Source organism: Loxodonta africana, chromosome X (assembly GCF_030014295.1).
Source record: "Loxodonta africana isolate mLoxAfr1 chromosome X, mLoxAfr1.hap2, whole genome shotgun sequence".
Classification (NCBI taxonomy): domain Eukaryota; kingdom Metazoa; phylum Chordata; class Mammalia; order Proboscidea; family Elephantidae; genus Loxodonta; species Loxodonta africana.
Genome location: NC_087369.1, coordinates 90,427,830 through 90,451,365, shown reverse-complemented (window position 1 = coordinate 90,451,365; position 23,536 = coordinate 90,427,830). Strand labels below are relative to the sequence as shown.

General features: G+C 37.8%; 1 protein-coding gene across 9 annotated transcripts in view; it reads right to left on the bottom strand.

The window, feature by feature from the left end:
* Nucleotides 1-23,536, bottom strand: part of LOC100655837 (putative P2Y purinoceptor 10) — a 78,398-nt gene that overhangs the window by 38,509 nt on the left and 16,353 nt on the right. For 6 of the 9 annotated variants that reach the window (XM_023551423.2, XM_064278598.1, XM_023551421.2 and 3 more), the window contains one exon: nucleotides 9,991-10,096. The exons of 1 other annotated variant lie outside the window; for it this stretch is intronic. The gene's annotated coding sequence lies outside the window, so the exon portion shown is untranslated. Of the gene's footprint in view, nucleotides 1-5,116; nucleotides 5,229-9,990; nucleotides 10,097-13,407; nucleotides 14,093-23,536 lie in introns of those variants that run through there. 2 more of the 9 variants (XM_064278600.1, XM_064278597.1) reach the window with 2 other exon arrangements.

Below are 23,536 nucleotides of genomic sequence, written 5' to 3'. Positions count from 1 at the left end.
TGAACATGCCATATACAACCCATCCTAGCCCCTCCTCTTCAGCTGGACATGCCCTGCTGCACCATAGCTGAATGACTGGTCCTGCCCATTGGACAAGGAGTTGAAAAGTATCATGACTACAGATGAACAAACAACAAAGGGCGCACAGCCCACCTGCTCAGGCATAACCAAATAAAACAAAAAAGCAGGACAAAACAAATCCACAACCAAGAAACAAAGAAAATAACTACCGAATGTCCCGAAGCCAGCAGACAATTTCAAAGTACATAAAAAAATAGGACAGGATGGGTCCAGTAGGCATCCAAAATAAAACACCAGATGACTTTCCAGTAAAAGAAAAGGCACTAGAACTACCTGCCAGGGAATTCAAATCTCTAATATTCAGAGCAATCCAAGAGTTGAATCAAAAGGCAGACAGAAATGAGGAAAAAATAGACAAATTTATGGAAAAGGCAGACAAATTAATAGAAAATACAGACAAAAAATGGAAGAATTCAGGAAAATAATACAGGAACAAAATGACAAAATAAAAACACAACTAGAAATCATACAAAAACAACAATTAGAAATCCAAAAGATAAGCAACAAGATTTCAGAAATGGACTGTGTCATAGAAGGGCTGAGGAGCACATTTGAAATGATGGAAAACAGAATCAGTGAAATTGAAGACAAAAACTTGGATACAAGTCTGTCTGAAGAAAAATCAGAAAAAAAGAATGAAGAAACCCTGAGAATTATGTGGGATACAATCAAAAGCAAAAAGTTACAAACAATCAGAGTTCCAGAACAGGGAGGAAAAAAAGGAAAACACAGAGAGGATCATTGAAAATTTGCAACAGAAACCTTCCCTAATATCATGAATGATGAAAAGCTGACCATCCAAGAAGGTCTACGAACCTCATATAGTATTGACCCCTTAAAAAAAACACCAAAGCATATCATAATCACACTCACTAAAATCAAAGACAAAGAAAAAATCTTGCGAGCAGCTCGAGAAAAACAAAAATTCACATACAGAGGAGAAACAATCAGACTAAGCTCTAATTATTTACCAGAAATCATACAGGCTAGAAGGCAATGGGATGACATATTTAAAACCTTGAAAGAAAAAAAAATTTCCAACCAACAATAACATATCTTGCAAAACTTTTGTTCAAATATGATGGTGAAATTAGGACATTTTCAAATCAACAGAAATTAAGGGATTATGTAAAAACCTAACCAAACTTACAAGAATTATTAAAGGGAGTCCTTTGGTCTGAGAACTAACAACATCAGACCACAAACGGAATCTAGGATGCAAGATTGTACCAGCCAGATACCAATCTAGGAAATGAACTCTCAAGGACTATCCAAAACCAAAACAATTGCAACAGGGAACCAGAGAGGTTAATCTGTAAATGACAACAATGTCAGAACAATAAAAGAGAATGATATAGGTATAAAACTTCCTAATGGAGAGGAAGGCAAGGTGATACCAAGTAATAATAGAAACATATTACCTAGAAGACAAGGGTAAATTTCAAGGTAAACACAAAGAAAGTTAACAAACCTACTCATCAAAATAAAGAAGAAAAACATAAAGTCTCAATAAAAACAAAAACTACAAAAACAAAAGAAATCCACAAAAAAAAGGAACTCAGCACAGGACAGTAAGAGGAACAAAGAAAATGTTAGCACCACACACACACAAAAAAAACTACAATGACAACAAAAAACTTAAGGATAAAGAACAACAATGGATCTGTGAAGCATCTCATAACATGGATGCATCTGGAGGACATTATGCTGAGTGAAATAATTCAATCACAGAAGGACAAATATTGCATGAAACCACTACTGTAAAAACTCGTGAAAAGCCTTACATACAAAAACAATATTTGATGATACAAGGGAGGGAAGGGGTAGGGATGGAAAAAATACTTAAAAGACAATAGATAAGTGGAAACTTTGGTGAAGGGTAAGACAGTACACAATACTGGGGAAGCCAGCACAACCTGTACAAGGCAAGGTCATGGTAGCTCCATAGACACATCCAATCTCCCTGAGGGACTGAATTGCTGGGCTGAGGGCTGTGGGGACCATGGTCTTGGGGAACATCTAGCTCAATTGGCATAACACAATTTATAAAAAAAATATGTTCTATATTCTACTTTGGTGAATAGCTTCTGGGGTCTTAAAAGCCTGTGAGCAGCCATCTATGATACTCCACTGGTCTCACCCCTTCAGGAGCAAGGAAGAATGAAGAAAACTGAAGATACAAGGGAAAGATCAGTCCAAAGGACTAACGGACCATATCTACCATGGTCTCCAACAGATTGAGTCCAGTATGAGATGGCGACTGGCTACCACCACCGACTGCTTTGACAGGGGTCACAATAGAGGGTCCCTGGCAGAGCTGGAGAAACATGTAGAACAAAATTCTAACTCGAAAAGAAAGACCAGGCTTGCTGGCCTGACAGAGACTGGAGAAATCCTGAGAGTATGCTCCGGACACCCTTTCAGCTCTGTAATGAGGCCACTCCTGAGGTTCACCCTGCAGCCAAAGATTGAACAGGTCCATGGAATAAAACAAAACTGAAGGGGGTGCACCAGCCCTGGAGCAGGGACTAGAAGGCAGGAGGAAACAGGACAGCTGATAATAGGGAACCCAGGGTTGAAAAGGGAGAATGTTGACATGTAGTGGGGCTGTTAACCAATGTCATTCAACAATGTGTGTACTGTTTGATGAGAAACTAGCTCGTTCTGTAAACTTTCATCTAAAGTTCAATTAAAAAACATACATGTATATTGAAAAAAAAGAAGTCAAGAGACATATTGCATTAGGCAAATCTGCTGCAAAAGGCCTCTTTAAAATCTTAAAAAGCAAAGTTGTCGCCTTGAAGACTAAGGTGCACCTGACCCAAACCATGGTGTTTTCAATAGCCCCATGTGTATATGAAAGCTAGACAAGGAATAAGGAAGACCGAAGAATTGACTCCTTTGAATTGTGTTGTTGGCAAAGAATATTGAATATACCATGGACTGCCAAAGAACGAACAAATCTGTCTTGGAAGAAATACAGCCAGAATGTTCCTTTGCAGTAAGGATGGAGAGACTATGTCTCATATACTTTGGACATATTATCAAGAGGGCTCAGCTCCTGGGGAAGAACAACAAGCTTGGTAAAGTAGAGGGTCAGTGAAAAAGAGGAACACCCTCAATGGGATGCATTGATACAGTGGCTGCAACAATGGGCTCAAGTATAATGATTGTGAGGATGGCATAGGACAGGGCAGTATTTTGCCCTGTTGTGCATAGGGTCTCTATGAGTCAAAGCCAACTCAATGGCACCTAACAACAACAACATCCTCAAGGTCATATTTTGGCTCTTATAGACTTGTTCTAATTTGCTTCAGCTTCACCTTGAACTTGCATATGAGCAATTGATGGTCTTTTCTGAAGTCAGCCCCTGGCCATTAGAGAAGTGCAAATCAAAACTACCTTGATTATTTTAGTTATCTAGTGTTGCTGTAACAGAAATTCCACAAGTGGATGGCCTTAACAAAGAGAAATTTATTCTGTCACAGTCTAGTAGGCTACAAGTAGAAATTCAAGGCATCAGCTCCAAAGGAAAGCTTTCTGTCTCTGTCGACTCTGGGGGAAGATACTTGTCATCAGTCTTCCCCTGGCCGAGGAGCTTCTCAGCGCAGGGACCCTGGGTCCAAAGAACACACTGTTCTCCTGGCTCTGGTTTCTTGATAGTATGAGGTCCCCCTGTCTCTCTGCTTATTTCTATCTTTTATATTTCAAAAAAGATTGGCTTAGGACACAATCTAGTCTTGTAGATTAAGTTCTGCCTCATTGACACAGCTGCCACTAATAGCATCGCATTAACATCATAGAGATAGGATTTACAACACATAGGGAAATCACATGAGATGATAAAATGGTGGACAATCGCACAATACTGGGAATCATGCATGGCCTAGTCAAGTTGATACACATATTTTGGGGAACACAATTCAATCCATGACAGTGAGATACCATCTCACCCCGACATTACAAGCACTAATCCAAAAAACACAAAACAGCAACTGGTGGAGAGGTTGCGGGGAGACTGGAACTTTTATGCACTGCTGGTGGGAATCAAAAATGGTACAACAACTTTGGAAAACAATATCCTTAAAAAGCTAGGAATAGAAATACCATAAGATCCAGCAATCCCACTCCTAGGAATACACACTAGAGAAATAAGAGCTGTCACTTGAATAGACATATGCACACCCATGTTTACTGCAGCACTATTCACAATAGCAAAAGAATAGAAACAACCTAAATGCCCATCAACACACAAGTGGATAAACAAATTATGGTAAATACACACAATGGAATAGTATGCAAAGATAAAGAACAATGTTGAATTCAAGAAACATCTCACTACATGGATGAATCTGGAGGGCATTATGCTGAGTGAAATAAGTCAGTCACAAAAGGACATGTATTGTATGAGATCACTATTATAAGACCTCAAGAAAGGCTTAAACACAGAAAAAAAGCATTCTTGGAAGGTTAAGAGTGTGGGGAGGGGAAGGGGAGGGAAATCATTAACTATATAGTAGACAAGTGTCAACTTTGGTGAAGGAAAGGACAACACACAATATAGGTGAATTTAGCACAACTGGACCAAAGGAAAAGCATAGAAGTTTCCTAGACACATCCAAACACTTTCAGAGACCCAGTATCTGGGCCTGGGGGCTGGGAACCATAGTCTCAGGGGACATCTAGGTCAACTGGCATAACATAGTTCGTAAAGAAAATATTCCACATCCTTCTTTAGTGAGTAGCGTCTGAGGTCTTAAAAGCTTGACAGTGGCCATCTAAAATATATCTATTGGTTGTCATCCCATCCAGAGCAAAGGGTAATAAGGAAAACCAAAGACACAAAGAAAATATTAGTCCTAGGTACGAAAGGACTGCATGAACCACAGACTCCAAAAGCCTGAGCCCAGAAAAACTAGATGGTGCCCAGCTATCACAACCAACCCCTTTGACAGGGATCACAACAGACAGTCCTGGGCAGAACAGGAGAAAAATGTAGAACGGAGTTTAATTCATGAACAAAGACCAGACTTACTGATCTGATAGAGACTGGAGGAATCCCCAGGACTAGAGCCCCTAGACACTCTGGGTAACTCAGAACTGAAACCATTCCTGAAGGCTGCGTTTCAGACAAAGATGAGACAGCCCTATTTAAAAAAAAAAAAAAACACGTGAGGAATGTGCTTCTTAGTTCAATCAAATATACGATACTAAATGTGAAATGCTGTCCAAGAGCAGGATGAAGGGACACAGGAAATCCGTGGTGGAAAGCAGGAGCATGCTGTCACATTTTATGGATTCCAACCAACGTCTCAAAACAATATGTGTTTAAATTTTTGAATGAGAAATTGGGCTGTAAACTTTCACCTAAAGAACAATAATTTTTTTATAAAAAAAAAGAAAGCAATACAATTTACAATAGTATCAAAAAGAATAAAATACTTAGGAATAAATTTAATCAAATATCTGAAAGACTTGTACATTGAAAAGTACTAAACATTGTTGAAAAATTATAGATGACCTAAGTAAATGAAAGGAAGCCCTCTTGTCATAATGCTAAAGAGCTCAGTTGCTGACCAAAAGGTCGGCAGTTCAAATCCACCAGCTGCTCCCTGGAAACCCTATGGAGCAGTTCTACTCTGTCCTGTAGGGTTGCTATGAGTAAGAATGGACTCGAAGGCAACGGGTTTGGTTTTTGGTTTTGTAAGTAAAAGAAAAGACATCTCATGTTTATGGATTGGAAGACAATATTATTAATATGTTGACACTACCAAATGCGTCCTCATATTCAACACAATATCTATCAAAACCTCAGTTGCCTTATTTGCAGAAATTGACCGATCCTAAATTTATATGGATGTACAACAGACCCAGAATACCAAAACACACTTGGATTAGAATAACTAAGTTGGAGAACTCATACTTCCTGGTTTCAAAACTTACTTCAAAGCTACAGTAGTCAAGACAGTGTGGCATTGACATAAGATAGACATATAGATCAATAGAATAGAATTGAGAGTACAGAAATAAATGCTTAAATTTATGGTTGATTAGTTTTCAAGAAAATTAATACCAAGAAAATTCAATGGGGATGGAATAGTCCTTTCAACAAACACTGCTGGGACAGGTGGATATTCACATAAAATAGAATTAAGTTAATAGCTGTGATGATCTTTTATGCATATTCAATCAAACACTAAGTGTTGATATGAAGGTGTCGTAGATTTGATGATTAAAGTCTATACTCTGTTGACTTTAAGTAAGAGAGACTGTCCTAGATAAAATGGGTAGGCCTGATTCAATCAGTTGACAGACTCTAAAAGGAGAGTTGAGAATTCCCTGAATGTAATGGATTGAATTGTATCCCCCAAAAGATATGTTTAAGTCCTAGACCCTGCACCCTCGTGAGTATGACCTTATTTGGTGAAACAGAGTTTCTTTCTTTTTTTTTTTTTTTTGCGAATGTTATCAGTTACTGATCATATCAGAGTAGGGTGTGTTCTAAACCGTTTTGAGTGGTGTCTTATAAAATGGGAGTCACACATAGGGGAAATTCAACATGTGAGGATCCATCTACAAGTCAAGAAATGCCAAGAAGCATCTAGGGCTACAGAAGCTCAAAGAAATAAGGAAGGATCTTCCCTCAGATCCAACAGAGAGAGAGAACATAGCTTTGCCAGTGCCTTGAATTTGGACCTCTGGTCTCCAGAACATTGAGTCCCTGTGTGGTGATGGGTAAGCGCTCTAGGAAACAAATACAGTATCTAAAGGCTTAAGATTAAAATGTTAGAGTGGACATATCATGTAAGGGCTGTCACCCGAAGTTGGAGCTTCCAGAGATGCATCTTTTACCATGACTGTGAAAAATACATTTGTGAATGGATGCCCAGCATCCTTTAAGAGCTCTGTAATTGCTCGTTTGTATAGGTCAAAAATTACAATGGAAACTTCTACCATTGAATGGAGATCCCTAATAGCAATGGGGATAATGGGATCTCAAGGTCTCAGGGGGAAAATGTTAAAGAACTAAATTGCCAAAGATAAGGTGAACAGGGTTAACATGATGGAAACTGGAGATGAAGTGGTAATCAGAATAGTATTACTTTCAGAAACGTATGACATTGACTAGTTAAGCATGGTGTCCCTAGAAAAATTAGATGGATAGTTTACTAAATTCTTATTTCATCTGTATCAATGGAAGAATTTTAGGTCGAGTCAACAGAGGTCTAAATTACATCATCAAAACAGAAAGTCAGGGCCCATGAATCAATTATCAGACTTTAACTAGTTTACAGACCCAGAACCCCTTGAATGAAGGAGCAGCTGGGTGTCCCTGAGGAAGGACACTGCTCACAGTCCTAAAAATTTATACTGTTAGTCTTTCTCCCAGACTTCCCCAAAGGGATCTATGGTAATTTACCAAAGTGAGTGCAAACCGGGGAAAGGGAAGTAATCACACTTTCCATAGATTACTGGATATTGGCTCTAAAACTGATACTGACACCTGAAGACCCAAATGTCACTGTGGTCTATCTGTCAGAGTAGGGGTTTATGGAGGTCAGGTGGTCAAAAGAGTTTTAGCTCTGGTTCATCTCACAGTGGGTCCAGTTTGTCCCTGAACCCATTCTGTAGTGATTTCTCCATTTCCAGAAAACATAATTTGAATTGACATACTCAGCAACTGGCAGAATTCCCACATTGGTTCTCTGACCTGTGGAGGGAGACCTATTATGGTAAAAAAGAAAAAAAAAAAAAGAATTCAACTGTGTGGATCATAACAAATTTTGGATACCATTGCAAAGAATGGAAATTCCAGAATCCTTAATTGTGCTCGTGAGGAACCTGCACATAGACCAAGAGGCAGTTGTTCAAACAGAACAAGGGTATATGCGTGGTTTAAAATCAGGAAAAGTGTGCGTCAGGGTTGTATCCTTTCACCACACTGACTCAATCTGTATTCTAAGCAAATGATCCAAGAAGCTGGAATATATGAAGAAGAACATGGCAGCAGGATTAGAGGAAAACTCATTAACAACCTGTGATATACGAATGACACAACCTTGCTTGCTGAAAGCAAAGGAGGACTTGAAGCACTTACTGATGAAGATGAAAAACTACAGCCTTTGGTATAGATTTCACCTTAACATAAAGAAAACAGAAATCCTCACTGCTGGACCAATAAGTAACATGATAAACAGAGAAAATTTTGCAGCTGTCAAGAATTTAATTTTACTTAGATCTACAATCAATGCCCATGGAAGCAGCAGTCAAGAAATCAACAACTTATTGTGTTGGGCAAATCTGCTGCAAAAGACCTCTTAAAAGTCTTAAAAAGAAAAGACATCACTTTGAGGACTAAGGTACACCTAACCCAAGCCATGGTATTTTCAGTCGACTCATAAGCTTGTGAAAGCTGGACAATGAGTAAGGAAGACTGAAGAAGAATTGACTTCTTTGAGTTATGGTGTTGGCAAAGAATATTGAATATACCATGGACTGCCAGAAGAACGAACAAGTCTGACTTGGAAAAAGTACAGACAGAGTGCTCCTTGGAAGTGAGGATGGTAAGAATTCCTCTCACGTACCTTGGGCACGTTATCAGGAGTGACCAGTACCTGGAGAAGGACATCATGCTTGGTAAAGCAGAGGGTCAGCAAAAAAGAGGAAGACCCTCAACGAGATGGATTGATACAGTGGCTGCAACATACATGATATAGCAATGATTGTGATTGCAGGCACCTGTCTAAAGTGGACAGCTGAAGAACAATGGCCCTTTTCTGAGACATCCCTGAAAGGCAATGGTAAAGGGAAATTTTCCTAGAGGCAGAACTTCAAGCAGTGCACCTGGTTGCTCATTTTGCCTGAAAGGAGAAATGGCCAGAGATAAGAGCCTTAGTGATTCAAAGGCTGTGGTTAATGATTTGGTTGGATGGTCAGAGACTCTGAGGGAGCATGATTGGAAAAGTGATGACAAGGTGGTCTTTGGAAGGAGTATGTGGATATACTTCTCTGAATGGGCAAAATATATGAAGATATTTGTGTTCTATGTGAATTCTCACCAAAAGGTGATCTCAGCAGAAGAGGATATTGATATTGATAATAAAGTGGATACCAAAAAAAAAAAAAACCATTACCGTCGAGTCAATTCTGACTCAAAGCTACCCTATGGGACAGAGTAGAACTGCCCCATAGGGCTTCCAAGGAACAGCTGGTGGATTTGGACTGTTAAGATTTTGGTTAGTGGCTGAGCTCTTAACCACTGCACCATCAGGGCTCCGATCAAGTGGATAGAATGACTCATTATATGGATATCAGTCAGCCTTTTCCCCCAGACACTTCTGTCATTGCCCAGTGGGCTAATGAACAAAGTAACCATGATGGCAGGGATGGAGGTTAAGCATGAGCTCAGCAACATCAATTTCCACTCATCATGGCTAAACTGGCTGCAGCCACTGCTGAGTGCCCAATCTGCCAACAGAAAAGGCCAATACTGAATCCCTAACATGGCATCACTCCCAGGATAACCAACCAGCTACTTGGTGGCATGTTTATTACATTGGACCACTTGCATTATGAAAGGGGCAGCATTTTGTTTTTACTGGAGTATATACTTACTGCAGAAATCCCTCCCAATGCTTCTGTCAAAACTATTATCTGTGGACTTACAAAATGTGTTTTATATTATCATGGTACTCCGCACAGTATTGCTTCTAATCAAGGAATTCATTTTACAGAAAATAAGGTAAATCTGTGGGCACGTATTCAGGGACTTCACTGTTCTTGTTATGTTCTGCATCATCCTAAATTATGTTCTTATTATGTTCTGCATCATCCTAAAGCAGCTGCTTTGAGATAACAGTGTACTGACCTTTTGAAGACAAGTTTACACTACCAGCTAGCCGGCCTTACCTTGCAGGGCTGCAGTACTGTCCTCCAGGATGTTGTATATACTCCAGATCAGCAGCCAGTATATGGTGCTATTCCTCCCATAGCCAAGATTTGTGAGACCAGAAATCTGGGGGTGGAAATGGAAGTCATTTTACTTACAATTGCCCCTAGTGATTCACTAGCAAATTTTTGCCTACCATCCCTTCAATCTTAGGCTCTTCTGGTCTAACCATTGCCGTTGAATAGATTCCGACTCATAGTGACCTTATAGGACAGATTACAACTGCCCCATAGGGTTTCCAAGGAGAGCCTGGCGAATTTGAACTGCCAACCTTTCAGTTAGCAGCAGCAGCTCTTAACCACTACACCACCGGTGTTTCTTCTGGTCTACAGGTCTTAATTCCAAAGGAAGGAATATCTCCCACCAGCAGACACAACAATTATTCTATTGAACTGGAAGTTGGAACTGCCACCTGGACACTTTGAGCTCCTCATGCCTCTGAGTCAACAGGCAAAGAAGAGGATTATAGTATACTGGCTAAAGTGATTTATATCTAATACCAAGGGGAAATCTGAGGTAAGGAACAGTATGTGAGGGTAAGGAAGCATACCTGGAATACAGGGGATTCCGTACGGCGTCTCTTAGTACTACCATTTCGTGTGGGGAATGTCAATGGAGAACTACAACAACCAAATTCAGGTAGGACCGCTAATGGCCAAAACTTTCTGGAATAAAGTTTTTTTTTTCTTTTGTTTTTTTTTATCCCACCAGGCAAAGAAAGAACCACAACCAGATGAAGTGCTTATATGGACAAAGGAAATATGGAATGGGTAGTGGAAAAATGTAGCTAATAATGCCAGCTATGACCACGTGACCAGTTACGGAAACAACGACTCTAATGGTTATGAGTATTTTTTCTTATATTGTCATGAATACTTGCATATATATTAACCAAATATTTTTGTTTTATTTTCTGTCTTATCCTCTTATCATATAACTTATGATGCATTAAAAATAGTTAACTTTATGTCACAGCCCTTAAGTTATAGGGTATCAAAGGATAAGAATGAACATCACTCAAGAACTTTTCATTCTCCTCTGGGTTAAGGGTTAGCATGTTTTCAATTGTATGTAGGATTAATTGTACCATGTTAGGCAAAAGTATGACTTTGTTACTGCAAATTAAGTATGGTTTAAGGAGATGTTTATGGGTGTCAAGTTGACAAAGCATGTAACTTCATGGTCTTCTTTGTATGTCAATTTGGCTAGGCTATAGTCCTTAGTTACTCAGTCAGGCACTAATGTAAATTTTTCTGTGAAGGTATTTTCATAGATGTGGTTAAATTTGTAACCATTGACTTTAAATAAGGGAGATTATGCTATATTATCTGGGTGAGCATGATTCAAAAGGCCTTAAGAGCAGGGCTGAGGTTTCCCTGAAGAAAAAAGAAATTTTACCTATGGACAGCAGCTTCAATCTGTGCCTAAGAGTTCTAGCCTGTCCTTCATGAAATCCTGCCTTAATGGATTTCTGACTTGCCTACCCAGCCCACACAATTGCTAAGACTATTCCTCACAAGGAATTTCTCAATACATATCTCATACTGGTTCTGATTATCTGGTGTACCCCTGCAAGCACAGTTCCTTACCTTACACCATACACAAAAATTAATTCAAAATGGATCACAGAAATGAATTTAAGACCTAAAAGTATAAAATTCTCACAACGTGAGAAAATATATGCAAATTATATGTTTGATTAGGGGTTAGTGTCCAGAATACGTAAAAAAAAAAAGAGAGAGAAGAAAAAAAAACTCTTAAAATTCAACAATAAAAAATACTCAACAAAATGCTAGCAAACCAAATCTAAAAGCATATTAAAAGTGCTGTACACCACGATCAAGTAGGATTTATTCCAGGAATGCAAGGGTGGTTCGACACTAGAAAATCAATCAGGGTAATACACCACATTCATAGGACAAAGGAAAGAACCACATGATCATCTCAATCAACGCAGAAAACGCATTTGACAAGATTCAACATCTTTTCATGGTAAAAACGCTCGACAAGATATGAATAGAAATACCTCAGTATAATAAAGGGCATCTATGATTTTTTTTTTATGAATAACCTACAGCTGAAATCATACTCAATGGAGAAACTCTGAGAGCTTTTCTATTAAGATCAGTAACAAGACAGGGATGCCGATTCTCACTACTACTATTCAACATCATTCTGGAAGTCCTAGCCAGAGCAATTAAGCTAGAAAAAAATAAAAGGTATCCACATTGGGAAAGAGGAGATGAAACTATCCCTTTTCTCAGAGGACATGATTCTATACATAGAAAACTCCAAAGAATTCACAAGAAAGATATTACAACTAATAAATGAATTCAGCAAAATGACAGGATAAAAGGCCAACAACCAAAATGAGTCACATATGTATATATCAGTAACGTGCAAGAGGTAAAGAAAATTAAGGAACCATTTACAAAGGAGCCCTGGTGGTGAAGCAGTTAAGTGCACAGCTTCTAACTGAAAGGTCGGAGGTTCGAACCTACCATCAACTCTGTGGGAGAAAGATGTGGCAGCTTGCCTCCATAAAGATTTACAGCCTTGGAAAACCTATGGGGCAGTTTTACTCTGTCCTATAGGGTCGCTATGAGTTGGAATTGACTTCAGAGCAGTGGGTTTTTGGGGTTTACCATTTACAATATCATCCAAAAGAATAAACTACCTAGGGGTAAATTGAGCCAGGAAAGTGAAAGACCTGTATACAGAAAATTTGGAAACATTGCTAAAAGAAACTAAAGAAGACCTAAATAAATGGAAGAACATTTTGTGTTTGTGGATCAGAAGGTTTTATATGTTAAGATGTCAATAATACAAGAAGAAATCAATAAATTCAATGCAACCCCCATCAAAATTCCATCAGCCTTCTATACAGAAATAGAAAAGACCATCCTCAAATGTATATGGAAGAACAAGGGACCATGAATAGCTAAAGCAATCTTAAAGAAGAATAAAGTAGAGGGACTCACAATTCCTGACTTCAAAACATACTGTAAAGCTACAGTAATTAAAACAGCCTGGTATCAGTATAATGATAGATATATGTTGCTGTTAGTTGCTGTCACTGTTTGAATTGGCTAGACCATGATTTTCAGTGGTTTGGTAGTTACATAAAGATGTAGTTTGGCAGTTATGTAATGATGTAAGTTGGTACTTATGTAATGATGTAGTCATCTCCATTTTGTGATCTTATGTATCCTCCATTTTATGTGTTGTAAATCCTATGAAGCAGGATTAGGGTAATATATATCTTAAGTACTTAAGTCACCACCCTACACCATCTTACTGAAATCACACCTTGCTTAAGCCACAATTTTTATAAGAGATAAAAGCAGAGAGAAGCAAACAGAGAGAAAGGGACTTACTATCACCAAGAAAGAAGACTCAGGAGCACAGCGCATCCTTTGGACCCAGGTCCCTGCACTGAGAACCTCTTAGACCCAGGGGAAAGTTGATGCCAAGATACATGGAGATTTCCAAGGAAGGCCAGGACTGCAGGTGTTGACAGAAGACGAGGACTTCCTCCAGAGTGATAGAGAAAGCTTTCTCCTAGAGCCAGCACTCTGAATTCAGACTTCTAGCCTCCTAAACTATGAAAGAATAAATATCTGTATGTTAAAGCCACCCATTTATGGTATTTCTGTTATAGCAGCACTAGATAACTAAGATAGTTGCCATTGAGTTGATTCTGACTCATGGAGACCGCATGTGAGCAGAGTAGAACTGCTCCATAGGATTTTTAAGGAGATCAATGGAATAGAATTGAGAGCCCAGAAGTAAATCCATACATCTATGGTCAATTACATTTCAACAAGGGTGTCAAATTTATCCAATGGAAGTCTCTTCAATAAATGGCACTGGGAAAATTGGATTTCTACATGCAAAAGAATGAATCAGGAGCTATCCCTCACACCATACACAAAAAAATAATAAAAAAAAATCAAAATGGATCAAGGATCTCAATCTGAAAGCTAAAACTATAAAATTAGAAAACGTAGAGGTGAAGCTGTGGGACCTAGGTTTTTGTGATAGGCTATCAAATATAACAACGAAAGGATGAGTAGCAAAAGACAAAACAGATAAATGGGACTTCATAAAAATTAAATACTTTTGTGCATCAAAGGACTTTACTTAAAAAGTAAAAAGACAACCTACATATTGGGGGAAAAATTTGGGGAAATATGTATCCAATAAGGGTCTAATATCCAAAATTTATAAAATACTTTTGCAACTTAACAACAAAAAGGCAAACAATCTAATCAAAAAATGGGCAAAGGACTTGGACAGATATTTCACCAAAGAGGACATTCAAATGGCCAACAAACACATAAAAAGTTGCAAATCAAAACCACAATGAGATACCATCTCACCCCTATTAGAATGACAATGATCAAAAATCAGAAAACATTAGGTCTTGGCAAAGTTGTGGAGAAACAGGGACCCTTACCCATTACAGATGGGAATGTAAAGTGGTACAGCCACTGTGGAAAACAGTTTCACAATTCCTCCAAAAGTTGAACATAGAACCCAGGAATTCCACTCTTAGGTATACACCCAAAAGACCTAAAAGCCGTGGCATAAACAGACACATGTACACCAATGTTCATTGAAGCACTATCCATAATAACCAAAGGTGAAAACAAATAAAATGGCTGTTAACTAATGAATGAATAAACAAAATGTATTATATACATACGGTGGAACAATAGTCAACCATAAAGAGAAATCAAGACCTAATGCATGCTACAACACAGATGAACCTAGAAAACATTATGCTGAGCCAAATTAGTCAGTGGCAAAAGGACAAATACTGTATGATCTCACTTATAAGAAATAAGCAAATATATAAACAAACAAACCTGTTACCCTCAAGTCAATTCTCACTCGTAGCTACCCCACAGGACAGAATACGACTGCCCCATAGGATTTCCAAGGCTGCAATCTTTATGGGAGCAGACTGCCAAATCTTTCTCCCACAGAATGGCTGGTAGGCTCAAACCGCCAACCTTTTGGTTAGCAGCCAAGCACTTAACCACTGCACCACCAGGGCTCCTTAAGCAAATATATAAAAACCAAAAACCAAACCCAGTGCCATCAAGTCGATTCCGACTCATAGAGACCCTATAGGACAGAATAGAACTGCCCCACAGAGTTTCCAAGGAGCACCTGGTGGATTCGAACTGCCAACCCTTCAGTTATCAGCCGTAGCACTTAACCGCTACGCCACCAGGGTTTAAGCAAATATATAGAAACCAAAAATCATTAGTGGTTAAAGGGAGTTTTTGCTTAGGGTGCATTGAATGTATGTTCCTGGTGGTGGAATAATTTGCAAAAAGGTAAAGAGAATGAGTAAGCAACTTGAACAATGTAATCAATATCACTGAATTGTCTATGTAGAAACTGTTGAATTGTTGTGTGCGTAATTGTATATATTTTCACCACAATGAAAAAAATGACAAAGAACCAAATTACAAAATGAACAGAAGTTTTAAATAGATATTTCTCCAAATAAGGTATCTAAAATGGTCAGTAAGCACACGAAAACATACCCAATTTCATTAATCATTAGGGAAATGCAAATCAAAACCACAATGAGATTACATTTCACACTGACTAGGATGACTAAAAACGGCAGACAAAAAAAAAGTATAAGTAAGGATATGGAGCAATTAGAACTATTACGCATTGCTAGTTGGAATGTAAAATGGTGCAGCCTTTTTGGAAAGCAATTTAGAATTTGCTCAAAATATTAAATAGTTACCATATGCCACATTAATTCCCTCTCTAGATATAAATCAAATGAAATAGAACATATGTCCACACAAAAATTTGTACATGAGTGTTCATAGCAGGATCAATCCTAATAGCAAAAAAAGTATAAATGACCCAAATGTTCATCAACAGAGAAACTGATGAAAAAATGTGTATTCATACAAGAAGATATTTTTCAGGAACAAAAAGAAATGAAACACTGATAAGTGCTACAACATGGATGAACACTGAAAACGTTATGCTAAATGAAATGTGCTGATTAGATAAATCTATACAGACAGAAAGTAGATTAGTCGTTGCCAGGAATTGAAGGGAGAGAGATATGAAGTAATTGCTGATGGGTACAGAATTTCTTTTGGGAGTGATAAAAATGCTCTAAAATTAGACAGTAGTGATGGTTGCACAGTTCTGTGAATATTCTAAAAACCACTGAATTGTACACTATAAAAGAGTGTATTTTATGGTATATGAATTATATCTCAATAAAAAAATAAATGTTATAAAACACAACTATAAAATAAGGCATTCTCAAAAATACTATAGATGAATCAAAGGAGTATAATAAAAACTGTTCAAGTAACTGTGAAGTAGCAAATAAAATGGAAACAAAGGAATAAAAAGAAGGAACAATGTACTAATGATAAAGTTACAAACATAAATCTTAACATATCAATGATTACATTAAATATAAATAATCTAAATACTCCAATGAAAAGAGAGAATGGCACTTTCGATAACAGAGCATGTAGAAAAAAAGATCAATAAGGAAACAAGAGGACTTGAATGACACTATAAACCAACTAGACCTAATAAACATAAACATATATAGAACACTCTACACAACAACAGCAAAATATACATTGTTCTCCAATGTACATGGATCATTACCCAAGATAAACAACATGTTAGGTGTAAAGAAAGTCTTAATAAATTCAAAAAGGTTGAAATCATACAAAGTATTTCCTCTGATAGCAATGGAGTAAAATTCCAAAAGAAAACTGGAAAATACAGAAATAAATGGAAATTAAACAACACACTATTAAACAACCAACGGGTAAAGGAAGAAATCAAAAGAGAAAGCAGAAAATACTTAGAGTCAAATGATAATGAAAGCACAACATATCAAAACTTAGTGAGATGAAGTGAAAGCAGTACTCTGAGGAAAATTCATAGCTGTAAAACACCTACATTAAAAAAGAACCATCACTATCTAACTTTACCACTTGAGAAATTAGAAAAAGAAGAGCAAACCTAATCTAAACCAACCAGAAGAAAAGAGATAGTAGAGATATATGAAATAGAAAACAGAAAAAAAAAAAACAGAATGACTGAAACTAGAAGTTTTTTTTTGAAAGATCATTAAAATTGGCAAACCATTAGCTAGACTGACAAAGAAAAAAGAAAGAAGATGCAAATATTTGAAATCAGAAACAAAAGTGCAGACATTACAACCATACAGAAATAAAAATGATAGTAAGAAAATGCTGTGAACAACTGTTTGACAACAAAGTAGAAAATCTTGGTAAAATGAGCAAATTTCTAGAAACACATAAACTCCCTACATTGACTCAAGAAGAAATAGAAGATCTCAACACACCCATAACAAACGAAGAGACTGAGTCAGTAATAAAAACCTTCCAATAAAAAAAAGTCCTGGACCAGTTGCTTCACTGGGGAATTTCACCAAACATTTTAAAAGTGATTCCAATCTTTTCCAAAAAAGGAAAAATTTTTTAACTCATTTTATGAGGCTAGTATTACTCTGACACCAAAGCCAGAAAAAGACAATGCATGAAAAGAAAACTACAGACCAATATCTCTTATGAATATATATGCAAATATACTCAACAAAATATTAGGGAAGTGAATCTAAAGCATATTAAAATGATTATACACCAAGATCAAGTGGGATTTATCCCAGGAAATGCAAGAGTGGTTGAACATTAAAAAAAACAATCAAGGTAAAACCAATCATTAACAGATTAAGGAAAAGACCCACATGACCATCTCAGTCGATACAGAGAAGATGTTTGACAAAATCCAACACTCTTTCGTCATAAAAACAGCCAACAATCAAGGAATAGTAGGGAAAATCATCTATCTGATAAAGGGCATTTATGAAAAATCCACAGTTAACATCATACTCAGTGCTGAAAGACTGAGAGCTTTCCCTCTTAATATCAGGAGCAAGACAAGGATGCCTCTTCTCACCACTGCTACTCAATATTGTACTAGAAGATCTAGCCAGAGCAATTAGGCAGGAAATAGAAATCATATGTATCAAATCATGAAGGCAGAAGAAAAACCATTCATTTTTGCAGATGATATGATCCCATATACAGAAGACCCCAAAGAATCCACAAGAAAGCCACTAAAGCCAATAAATTAATTCAGGAAAGTGTCAGGGTAGAAGGTCAACACACACACAAAAATCAGTCAAGTTTTTACACATCAGCAATGAGAAACCCGAAAAAGAAACTAAAGATACAATTTCATTTACAATAGCATCTAAAAGAACAGAATACTCAGGAATAAATTTAACCAAGGAAGTGAAACACATGTTCATTGAACACTATAAAATGTTACTGAAAGAAATTAAAGAAGACCTAAATAAATGGAAGGGCATTCCATGCGCACAGATCAGAAAACTTAACATTGTTATGATATCAATAATACCTAAAGCAATCTACAGATTCAATGCAATCCCAATCAAAATTACAGTGGCCTTCACATTATGCTAAGTGAGATTAGTCAGTTGCAAAAAGACAAATATTGTACAAGACCACTATTATAAGAACTCAAGAAATAGTTTAAACAGAGAAGAAAATATTGTTTAATGGTTACGAGAGGAGGGAGGGAGGAAGGGTGGGAGGGGGTATTCACTAATTAGATAGTAGATAAGAACTACTTTAGGTGACAGGAAAGACAACACACAATTCAGGGAGGTCAGCACAACTGGACTAAACCAAAAGCAAAGAAGTTTCCTGAATAAACTGAATGCTTCGAAGGCCAGTGTAGCAGGGGTGTGGATTTGGGGACCATGGTTTCAGGGGATATCTAAGTCAATTAGCATTATAAAATCTATTAAGAAAACCTTCTGCATCCCACTTTGGAGAGTGGCATCTGGGGTCTTAAACACTAGCAAGCGGCCATCTAAGATGCATCCATTGGTCTCAACCCACCTGGATCAAAGGAGAGTGAAGAGCACCACGGACATAAGGTAATTAGAAGCCCAAGAGACAGAAAGGACCACATGAACCAGAGACTACATCAACCTGAGACCAGAAGAGCTAGAAGGAGCCTGGCTACAACTGATGACTGCCCTGACAGGGAACACAACAGAGAATCCCTGAGGGAGCAGGAGAGCAGTGGGATGCAGACCCCAAATTCTCATAAAAAGACCAGACTTAATGGTCTGACTGAGACTAGAAGGACCCCGGTGGTCATGGCCCCCAGACCTTCTGTTGGCCCAGGACAGAAACCATTCCCAAAGCCAACTCTTCAGACATGGATTGGACTGGACAATGGGTTGGAGAGGGATGCTGGTGAGAAGTGAGCTCCTTGGATCAGGTGGGCACTTGAGAGTATGTTGGCATCTCCTCCCTGGAGGGGAGATGAGAGGGTAGAGGGGGTTAGAAGCTGATGAAATGGACACGAAAAGAGAGAGTGGAGGGAGGGAGTGGGCAGTCTCATTAGGGGGAGAGCAATTGGGAGTATGTAGCAAGGTATATATAAGTTTTTGCGTGAGAGGCTGAATTGATTTGTAAAGTTTCACTTAAAGCACAATAAAAATTAAAAAAAAATTACAGTGGACTTCTTTGCAGAAATGGAAAAGCCAATCATCAAAGTTATATGGAATGACAGGGCACCTCATATAGCCAAAGCAATCTTGAAAAAGAACAAAGTAGGAAGACTCACACTTTCTGATCTCAAAACATATTATAAAACTACAACAAACAATACAGTCTGGTACCAGTATAATAATAGACATATGGACCAATGGGATAGGATTGAAAGCTTAGAAATAAACCTGTACATCTGTGGTCAATTGATTTTGGACAATGGTGTTAAGTCCACCCAATGGTGAAGAATAATCTCTTTAATAAATGATGCTGGACCACTGGTTTTCCACAGACAAAAGAATAAATCTGGACCTATACCTCACACCATATAAAAAAACTAACTCAAAATGGGTCAAAGAACTAAATATAAGAACCAAAACCATAACACTCTTAGAAGAAAACATAGCTTCGAGATAATGCTTCAGGACCTAGTTTGTAACAATGGATTTTTAAATATGACATGGAAAGCAAGAGCAGCAAAAGACAATATTTTGACTTGATCAAAATTAAAAACTTTTGCTCATCAAAGGACTGTATCAACAAAGTGAAGAGACAGCCTACAGACTGGGAGATATTTTTTGGAAACCGTATATCAGGTAAGAGTTTAATATCCAGAATATATAAAGAGCTCTTACAACTTAACAATAAAAAGATAATGCAATAAAAAAAATGGGCAGAGGACTTAAACAGACATTTCAGCAGAGGATATAAAATGACCAACAAGTACATAAAAAGATACTGAATGTCATAAGTCATTGGGGAAATGTGTATCAAAACCACAATGAGCTATCAATTCACACCCACTATGACTGAAAAAACAGGTATTGGAGACAAGTACATAAAAAGATACTGAATGTCATAAGTCATTGGGAAAATGTGTATCAAAACCACAATGAGCTATCAATTCACACCCACTATGACTGAAAAAACAGGTATTGGAGAGGATGTGGAGAAATAGGAACCCCTCATCAATTGCTGGTGGAATTGTAAAAAGGGGCAGCTGCTGTAGAAAGTGGTTTGATGGTTCTACAAAACATTAAATGTAGATTTATCATATGATCCAGCAATTCCACTTCTAAGTATACATCTAACAGAATTGAAAGCAGAAACTCAGACACTTGTATACCAGTGTTCATTACAGCACTAGTCACAATAGACAAAAGGTGGAAACAGCCTAAATGTTCATCAACAGGTGAATGGATAAACAAAATGTGTATATACATATGATGGAATATTACTCAGCCATAAAGAGAAAGAATACAGTCACAAAAGGACAAATATTGTATTATCCCACTTACACGAATCACTAGAACAGGCAAGTGTACAGAGATGGAAGGTTTATTAGTGGTTACCAGGGAAGAGTGTGAGCGATGGGGAAAGGAGGACTCAATGCTTAAGGAACACTGAGCTTCTGACAAGGGTGATGGTAAAATCTGAGAATGGATAAGGGTGATGATTGAACAACAGGATGAAACTCATTAATATCGCCAAATTGTAAATTGTGAAGGTTGTTGAACTATCAATTTTTTACACATATATTTACAATTTAAAAAATGCAGATTGGAAAAAAAAGGACAGATTGACAAAGTATATAGAAAAACATTGCTAAATGTCTTAGTTTCATATTGCTGTTGTAACAAATTACTACAAATAGTGGCTTAAAACAACAATAAATTATTATCTTACAGTTCTAGAGGTCTAAAGTCTGACATGTATCTTACTGTTCTAAAATGATGTTGGCAGGGCTCTGTTCCTTTCTGGAGGCTCTAGGGGGAATTTCCATTTTCTTGCCTTTTGCAGCCACTGTAAATTGTCTGGAAACCCTGGTGGTGTAGTGGTTAAGTGCTACAGCTGCTAAACAAAGGGACGGCAGTTCAAATCTGCCAGGCACTCCTTGGAAACTCTATGGGGCAGTTCTACACTGTCCTATAGGGTCGCTATGAGTTGGAATCGACTCGACGGCACTGGGTTTGGTTTTTTGATTGTGTATAGATTGTCTGCATTCTTTAGATAATTCCTCCCTTCTATCTTCAAAGCCAGCAATGACCAGCCAAATTCTTCTCACACTGCCATCTCTCTGCTTCTCTCTCTCCTGCCTCTCTCTCCCATTTATAAGGACCCCTGTGATTATATTGGGTCCACCCAGATAATCCAGTATAACTGTAACTCTCCCCCCCCACCCCTGTCCACGTAAATTAACATGTTTACAGGTTCTGGGGATTAGGACACGGACATCTTTGGCGGGGAGGGGGTGGTAGAAGGGGGAGGAGGCATTATTCTGCCTACTGCACCTAAATATATGTCATCTACAAGACATTCATTTTAATCATAGCACCATAGATAGGTTTTAAGAAAAAGGATGGAAATATATATACCATGCAAACATTGATCTAAAGAAAGCAGTAGTGGGTATTTTAATATTAAAAAAGTAGACTTCAGAGCAAACAAAATTACTAGGGACAAAAGGGATGTTATGATAAAATGATCAACCCACCAAGAAGACATTGTGATTTTAAATGTGTACAGATGGAAAAACAGAGCTTTAAAATAGAGGAATAAAAACTGACACAGTTGAAGGGGGAAATATACAAATCCACAATTATAGTTGGGGACCGCAACGCTTTCTGCAACTGACAGAATTACTAGACAAAAGTCTGCACAGATGTGGAGGAAATGAAAGTTATCTTGAAGCAACACGAACCAATTGAAATTTATAGAATACGCTATTCAACAAGAACAAAATACACATTTTTTTTCAATCCAACATTAAACATTTGCCAAGATAAACCATGTCTTGGCTCATAAAACAAACTGAAAAATTTAAAAAAAAACTGAAATCATACAGGATTTTTTCTCTCATCATAATGAAATCAAATTAGGAATCAAACTAATAATCAATAAAAAGCTACAAATCAAGCAAGAAGATACAAGTAACATCTGAACACTAAAGAATTAAATACACACCTGGTGGTGTAGTGGTTAAGAGCTTGGCTGCTAACCAAAAGGTCAGCAGCTCGAATCCACCAGGCATTCCTTGGAAACCCTATGGAGCAGTTCTACCCTGTCCTGTAGGGTTGCTATGCGATGGAATCAACTTGACGGCAATGGGTATGATTTTCTGGTTTTCTAATCAATCTATGAGTCAAAGAGGAAGTCTCAAGGGGAATAAAAACATACTTTGAACTGAAGGGAAATGAAAATACAGCACATCAAAATATGAGGGAGTATAGCTAAACAACTGCTTAGATGGGAAATAGAGAGCATTAAATGCCTTTATTAGAAAAGAAGAAAGCCATGGTAGTCAAAACAGCCTGGTAAGGATGGCAATCACCACCCATTGCTCTGACAGGGATCACAATAGAGGGTCCCAGACAGAGGAGGACAAAAATGTAGAACAAACTCAAATTCACAAAAAAAGACCAGACTTACTGGTCTGACAGAGACTGGAGGAAGCCCCAAGACTCTGACCCCTAGACACCCTGCTGACTCAGAACTGAAGCCACTCCGGAAGTCCACCTTTCAGCCAAAGATTAGACAGGCTTGTAAAACAAACTGAGCCCTGGTGGCTAGAAATACCATATGATCCAGCAATCCCACTCCTAGGAATATATCCTAGAGAAAGAAGAGCCCTCACACAAATAGGCATATGCACACCGATGTTCATTGTAGCATTATTCACAGTAGCAAAAAGATGGAAACAACCTAAGTGCCCATCAGCAGATGAATGAATAAACAGATTGTGGTACATACACACCGTGGAATACTATGCAACCATAAAAAAACAATGATGAATCTGAGAAACATCTCACAACATGGATGAATCTGGAGGGCATTATGCTGAGTGAAATAAGTCAATCATGAGAGGATAAATATTGTATGA